At 38.9% G+C, this 6,002-nt stretch overlaps 1 long non-coding RNA gene across 2 annotated transcripts; it reads right to left on the bottom strand.

Moving 5' to 3' along the window:
- Positions 1–366: 366 nt before the first annotated feature.
- Positions 367–3,099, bottom strand: LOC123172303 (uncharacterized). Of its 2 annotated transcripts, none has more exons than XR_006485530.1 (3): positions 2,627–3,099; positions 2,487–2,548; positions 367–2,405 (listed from the first exon to the last, which is right to left on the bottom strand). It is a non-coding gene; the product is annotated as an uncharacterized lncRNA (long non-coding RNA). The 2 variants fall into 2 exon arrangements; XR_006485531.1 differs by having other exon boundaries at positions 2,487–2,543.
- Between the last annotated feature and the right edge of the window lie 2,903 nt (positions 3,100–6,002).

Below are 6,002 nucleotides of genomic sequence, written 5' to 3'. Positions count from 1 at the left end.
TCCACATGGCAAAAATGATGACGTGGATGCCATGTAGGATCAGTAGAAATCAGTTGTTTCAATGGGGCGAGCCAAATAATTAGCCCATTTTCACATTTACTTTTGGGCAACTATCGGCCAAGCCCAGTAATTTGGTCCATTTTTAGATTTACTTTTGGGCCACAACCATGGGCCTAGCTCAACGTATTAGCCTATTTAATGTTTGTTCTTGGGCTGAGGCAATGTACAACTAATTTATTAATTGAGCCAACCCTTTTCTGTAAACGGTCCAGCCCACTCAGACAATTTAGTAGTTTCGGTCCAGCCCTTATTCAAGGGAGATCAACATTTCATTGGACAATTTGGTGGTCAAGCAAAAGCACAGGATAATATAATGGTAATAATAATATAATTCTGAAAATAACACAACAATATCATTACACCACAGGATCACAAAATAACACAGCAGAATGAACAAACAGGAAACAGCATAGCATTTCATCAAATTTGTCCCAGCAGTATCATTAGACCACATGTTTATAAGATAGTACCAACCAGAATAACACAACCAATAACTTAGTATCTTGTACATGAGCATCCAGAGCAGATGCAGATCTCTTGAATATCTTCTTGGAGCTTGACTCAAGGTCACATTTCAAAGGAATGTGCTGGAGGGACATTCTTTAGTGAGAATGTCAGCAACATTTAATGCTTGCAAGAACATACAGAAGCAGATATACTTCCCAATGATATTTACAAGACCAATATATTTCTTACCAAGGTGCATACATATGTAATAGAGGATGAGGGCACTCTTAAGTTTGAAACATTTCAAAGTTAAGAAATGAGAACAGACAGCAGAGCCTCAGGTTTGCAAGCTAAAGCAGGACACATAGTAACTTCTGTGAGACTGAAATTCTAGAATACCAAGATATAATAGATTTACTTTCTTTTTTAGGTACTGAAAAAACAAACAGTTTACTGAGATAGGACAGTGGCAGAAATACTAATCAAGTTACTCAATAATAAGGCATGTAAGAAGGATCTGATGAATATTGCATGAAACACCAGCAATGTGAAACTGGAACTACAGGAAGAACAAATAACAGAGTAAAAAAGTTCAAGAAAGGGAAAATGGACACCTTTGTCGCATCAGGGTCAGTATATTTCCTTGGAAATATCATCATAACCCTGCAAAGAACAATGTGCATCAGACAAGAACCACAAGATATAAAGCATCAAGACAAACTGAATATGGTGTCCACTTTATGCTACAACATCATCATCAGGATTAGAACAACATATGGATACTCGGTGCTGGATGAGACCATATACAATACCACTACAAGAATATAGGCCGCCGCACGCCGCGGTGCACCAGCGTACTTGATCCTGTGTTGATGTTCATCAGCATGTCGGCCTCCCACTCCATGGTGGGCAGCTCAAAGCTGAACCAAACCAGCCAGGTCACAATGGTTAAGTGACGCTGGACCAGACCGCTGACGAGCGGTAGCAGCCTAAGGTGAACCGCACCTCATGCACTTATGCACCTCACATATTTGAAGTTTTAATATTAGAAAAGGATGGAGGATATCAAGCTACCATGTAAAAAACACTAGATCAATTGTAGATTAAAAAATTGACAACGACCCATATTTATTTACGCGAGACATGTCATATGATTGGATACCAGAAATGACATCAAGGAACTGGTAATACTCTGCTAAATTGGCTATTAAGCAAGTTCAGGTTTCTGAAGGATGAGAAATCTGCTTCTAAAATAACAGTGCTATGTGCAGACTTGAAGAATGACATGACAGGTTATTTACTACTACATAAGTATGATTGCGCCTAAGCAAAAATACCTGGTAATATACATGGTAACATATATTGCATCAGCCCTTGGTTGGTTGCTGGGTGCAAACTACTATGGGATGCATCACAACATACAGAAGTAATTACTTCTTTAAACAGAAAAGTAATTCGACATGATGCAATGAACACATATACTCAATATGTATTCTATTGATTTAAATAGACATTGATTAAAAGCTGCATATACCCTTTTTTCACTACAAACAGAAGTTCTATGGAATCTAAAAATTTGAGCACCTATAGACAGTGAGCAACTAAAAGATTTATCATATAATATATGATAGGATGTATGCATGATAAGAGATGGATTGACGAGAAAAAAAGCACATTCATGCACACAACGGAAATCTTCTCACTGTCCAATAGTTATGTATATAAATGGCAGGAAAAAATGTGTGAGCGTTCATGCATACAGTGGAACAGATTATGAAGTAACCAATTAAACATTAGTTCCTGATTATCCACATATGCATAGGAGCTCACCATGTGTGGGGGTAGGGGATGGGAGGAGGACGTCCTACAGCAGCAGATTCTCCTCATCAGAGCAGCACCTGCACAAAACAGAGCCTTCAACTTGTCTAGATCCGGAAGAGAAACAGAAAATTTTAAAAGGCAGAACAAGAAAGGAGAACCTTCCATGGCGTCCTGTACTAGGAGCAGCTCCTCTCTCCAGCCATGGCCTTGAATTCCTTTCCTAGACACAATACGAGAACGCATCAAGAGGAGAAGAAGAGAAGTCGTACAAGGAGACAGCGGGAGGAGCGATTCATACTCTCTAGGGCTCCGGGCGCTGAGAGGGAGGCTCCATGAGTGATGCGGGATAAGGAGCTCTGTCTGGTGGAGCTGCGTCGTTCATGGCATCGGGACAGGGGAGGAAGAAGCCTTCCCATCCATGGCGTCCCGGTGCTCGAGCGGCTACGGTGCGCTAGATCTGCGAGGGAGACGAGATGATGTGACGATGAGGAGTGGAGGGACTCACCTAAGTCACCAGAGCAACGCCGGAGCCACGCCGGCGATGTGCTGGCCCAAACCCTAGCTGCTGGGCAGGGTCACGCTTGGCCGCTGGAGGACACGCCCGCCGGATCTGGCCCGATGGGAGGAAGGAGCGTTGAGAGGGGGGCACGGTGGTGTGCTGGGCGCGCCGGAGGACGCTGGAATCGGGCGGGATCGGGCGCCGTCGGTGGTGGCGGCGGCGAGAAGTGGTGCGGGGGAGAGGGAGAGACGAGCGAGAGAGGAGCGATGGGGTGGGTGGGTGGGATTTCGCGTTCGCGGGCTAGGTCTTATTGTTCGCAGGCTGTGAGAATGAAAACCAAACGAAATCGTTCGCGGGCTGACCCAAACCTCCGGGCGCCAAAGTGTGAGTCTGACTTTGCCTCACTTCACTCTCAAAAAAAAGACATTACCTCACTTTTATTTATTTATTATTATCATTTCTTTCTTTCTTTCTTTCTTTTCTTTTCTTTTCCTCAAAATATTACTATTCCCAACTATACTTCAAACAAAAAAAGAAACAACTTTTCCCAACACATCAAAAGGGAAAAAGGAACTTAATTCTCGTCTCCATAGATAAACTTCTCCTCGCGGGCACACATGGACGGCTCGCTCTCATCGCTCCCGGCCCGCACGGTCCATCTCTCCGGCTTACCCCGCTCCCTCGACGACAGCATGTGTGCCGTCCTTCACCATTGAATGGCGGCATGCACGGTCGAGATCGGACCACTCACCCCTGCTACTATTACTTCAGTAACCACTCAATGATGATCCCGGGTGGAAGCACGTTGTTGCAACCCATTGCATGTTTGTGACGTATGTTGTTCTCTCTACGGCAGCACACACAACGTCCCTCACAATCAGACGTCCAACAAACAGGGACAAGTCCCTCCATGACACTACAGAGGTCCCGAGCCATCAGAAGCCTGCCACCATGGCTCCCTTGTGCCCAAATGAGTTTTTTGTGAAGAATCTACCATATATTTGTTGTAAAATTGGACCAAATCATTTTTTCTAAAATACTAGGCCATATTTAATGCATAATTGACTAAATTGTTGGGTGTTAAAAGCTTTTATTCACCTCTCTTGAAAAAGACAAATTTCTGTCGATTCAGTTGGAAGCGGATCAAATTTGAACTGCAGCTGCCTCGTAGTTTGCTCTTTATTTTTCCAAAAATCATTTTTAGGTACAAAAGTATCTATTTAATCAGAAAAACACCAAAAAAAATTTAAGATTCAACCATAGCTAGGAAAAGTCAAGCCCGTCGTTTTGACCGCATTTTGAAACGGGCATAAAAAATTTAAAAAATAGAAAAGCTTCGCATTGTGTCATTATATGTGGCCAAGTTATCAGGAAAAATAACAAACTTGTAATACGATAATTATTTTTAAAAAGTGCTCTCAGAAACGAGCTATCATGTGTGGAGATCAATGGCTTTCAAGCCAAATGATCAATCTTATGGCCACATTCATGGCATGGTTTGTTCAAATGATCTCATATTGTGCACAAGGGTACATATTGGAATGGTAAACAATGTTGCCTAAGGAAGTTTTCATTTTCTTTGGAAGAAAAAAAATCATTTTCCATTTTTCGAGTTCCCAAAATGAGTTTTTTTTGTGAAGGATCTACCATATATTTGTTGAAAATTTGGACCAAATAAATTTTATAAAATACTAATTCATATTTAATACACAATTGACAAAATTATTGGGTGTCCAAAGCTTTTGATCCACCTCTAGTGAAAAAGACAAATTTCTGCCGATATAGTAGGAAGCGGGTCAGATTTGAACTGTAGCTGCCTCATAGTTACTTTTTATTTTTTCCAAAAATCATTTCTAGTGACATAAGTATCTATTTAATCATAAATATATGGTTTGTGGCGATACATCGAGATTTGGACGGTGGCCGAGGGCCCCAACTCTAGAGCGCGTAAACTTGCATGCCCGTCGCCTGGTCACCGCGTGACCGTGGCGCTGCCTTGTATTCTGGGCAGCCTAGGCATGTCTAGTGTGTTGCTCACTTTTTTATTTCTTTTTGTTGGTTTCATTCTACATTTTTCATATACGTTAAGAACATTTTTAATGCAAGTTTAATATCTTACAAATAGTTGTTTAACAATTTTTTTCAAATGCTTGGTTTAACATTTTCTAAATACAAGATTGACTTTGTTCACACACATTTTATATTTTCTTATACATTTTTTTTATACATGAGACACAAATTTTTTTATACACAATTAACAATTTCAAGTGCTTGGTTAGAACTTTTTGAATACATAGTCAACATTTTTATATACAACATTTAAATATTTTTTAAATACAAGATTAATATTTTTAATACATGATTAATATTTTTTTTATTTACACATTTTAACATTTTCAAATGCTTGGTTAACATTTTTTCAAACGTTTTATGTGAAGTTTGTTTTTTACACACACACACATATATATTGTTACTATTCATCACCCAGGATGCAGAATAAGTTATTCTTCACCCGAGGTAATCTTACGATCATTTCATAATTAAATTACATTTTGAATTCAAATAGTTACAATCCTATTGATTCACTACGCAAAATTTGACATAAGAAAATAAAAATATAGGTCATAAGACAAGAAAATTTGCACTTTATGTGTATTTTAGACTATGTTTTTACGTTTGTAATTTTACATAACATAAATTATTTTTTACGGTGATCATATATTTTCTTACGGTCCCTTTTTACGTCGGAAATAAGACAAAACTTACGAAACGTAAAATTACGGTATATTGATGGTAAAATAGAGGGGTGAAGAATAACTATTCCTCGGGTGACAAATCTCGTGACCCTAAGAAAATGTTACTATCGTTTCATAAAGTAATTACATTTAAAATATCAATAGTTACATTCATATTGATTTACTACGTAAAATTTGATATTAGAAAACAAAATTATATGTCATAAAACCCAAAAAATTTCATTTTATGTGCATTTTACACTATGTTTTTACTTTGTAATTTTACGTAACATAAAATATATTTTTACGGTGACCATATATTTTCTTACGATCTCTTTTACGTATGAAATAAGACAAAATTTACAGAATGTAAAATTACGGTGCATTAATATTAAAATAGAGGGAGGGTGAAGAATAACTATTCCTCACCCAGGGTGACG

Source organism: Triticum aestivum, unplaced genomic scaffold (genome assembly GCF_018294505.1).
Source record: "Triticum aestivum cultivar Chinese Spring unplaced genomic scaffold, IWGSC CS RefSeq v2.1 scaffold3724, whole genome shotgun sequence".
Lineage (NCBI taxonomy): Eukaryota > Viridiplantae > Streptophyta > Magnoliopsida > Poales > Poaceae > Triticum > Triticum aestivum.
Note: the sequence above shows the minus strand (reverse complement) of the source record. Positions and strands in the feature narration are given on the sequence as shown.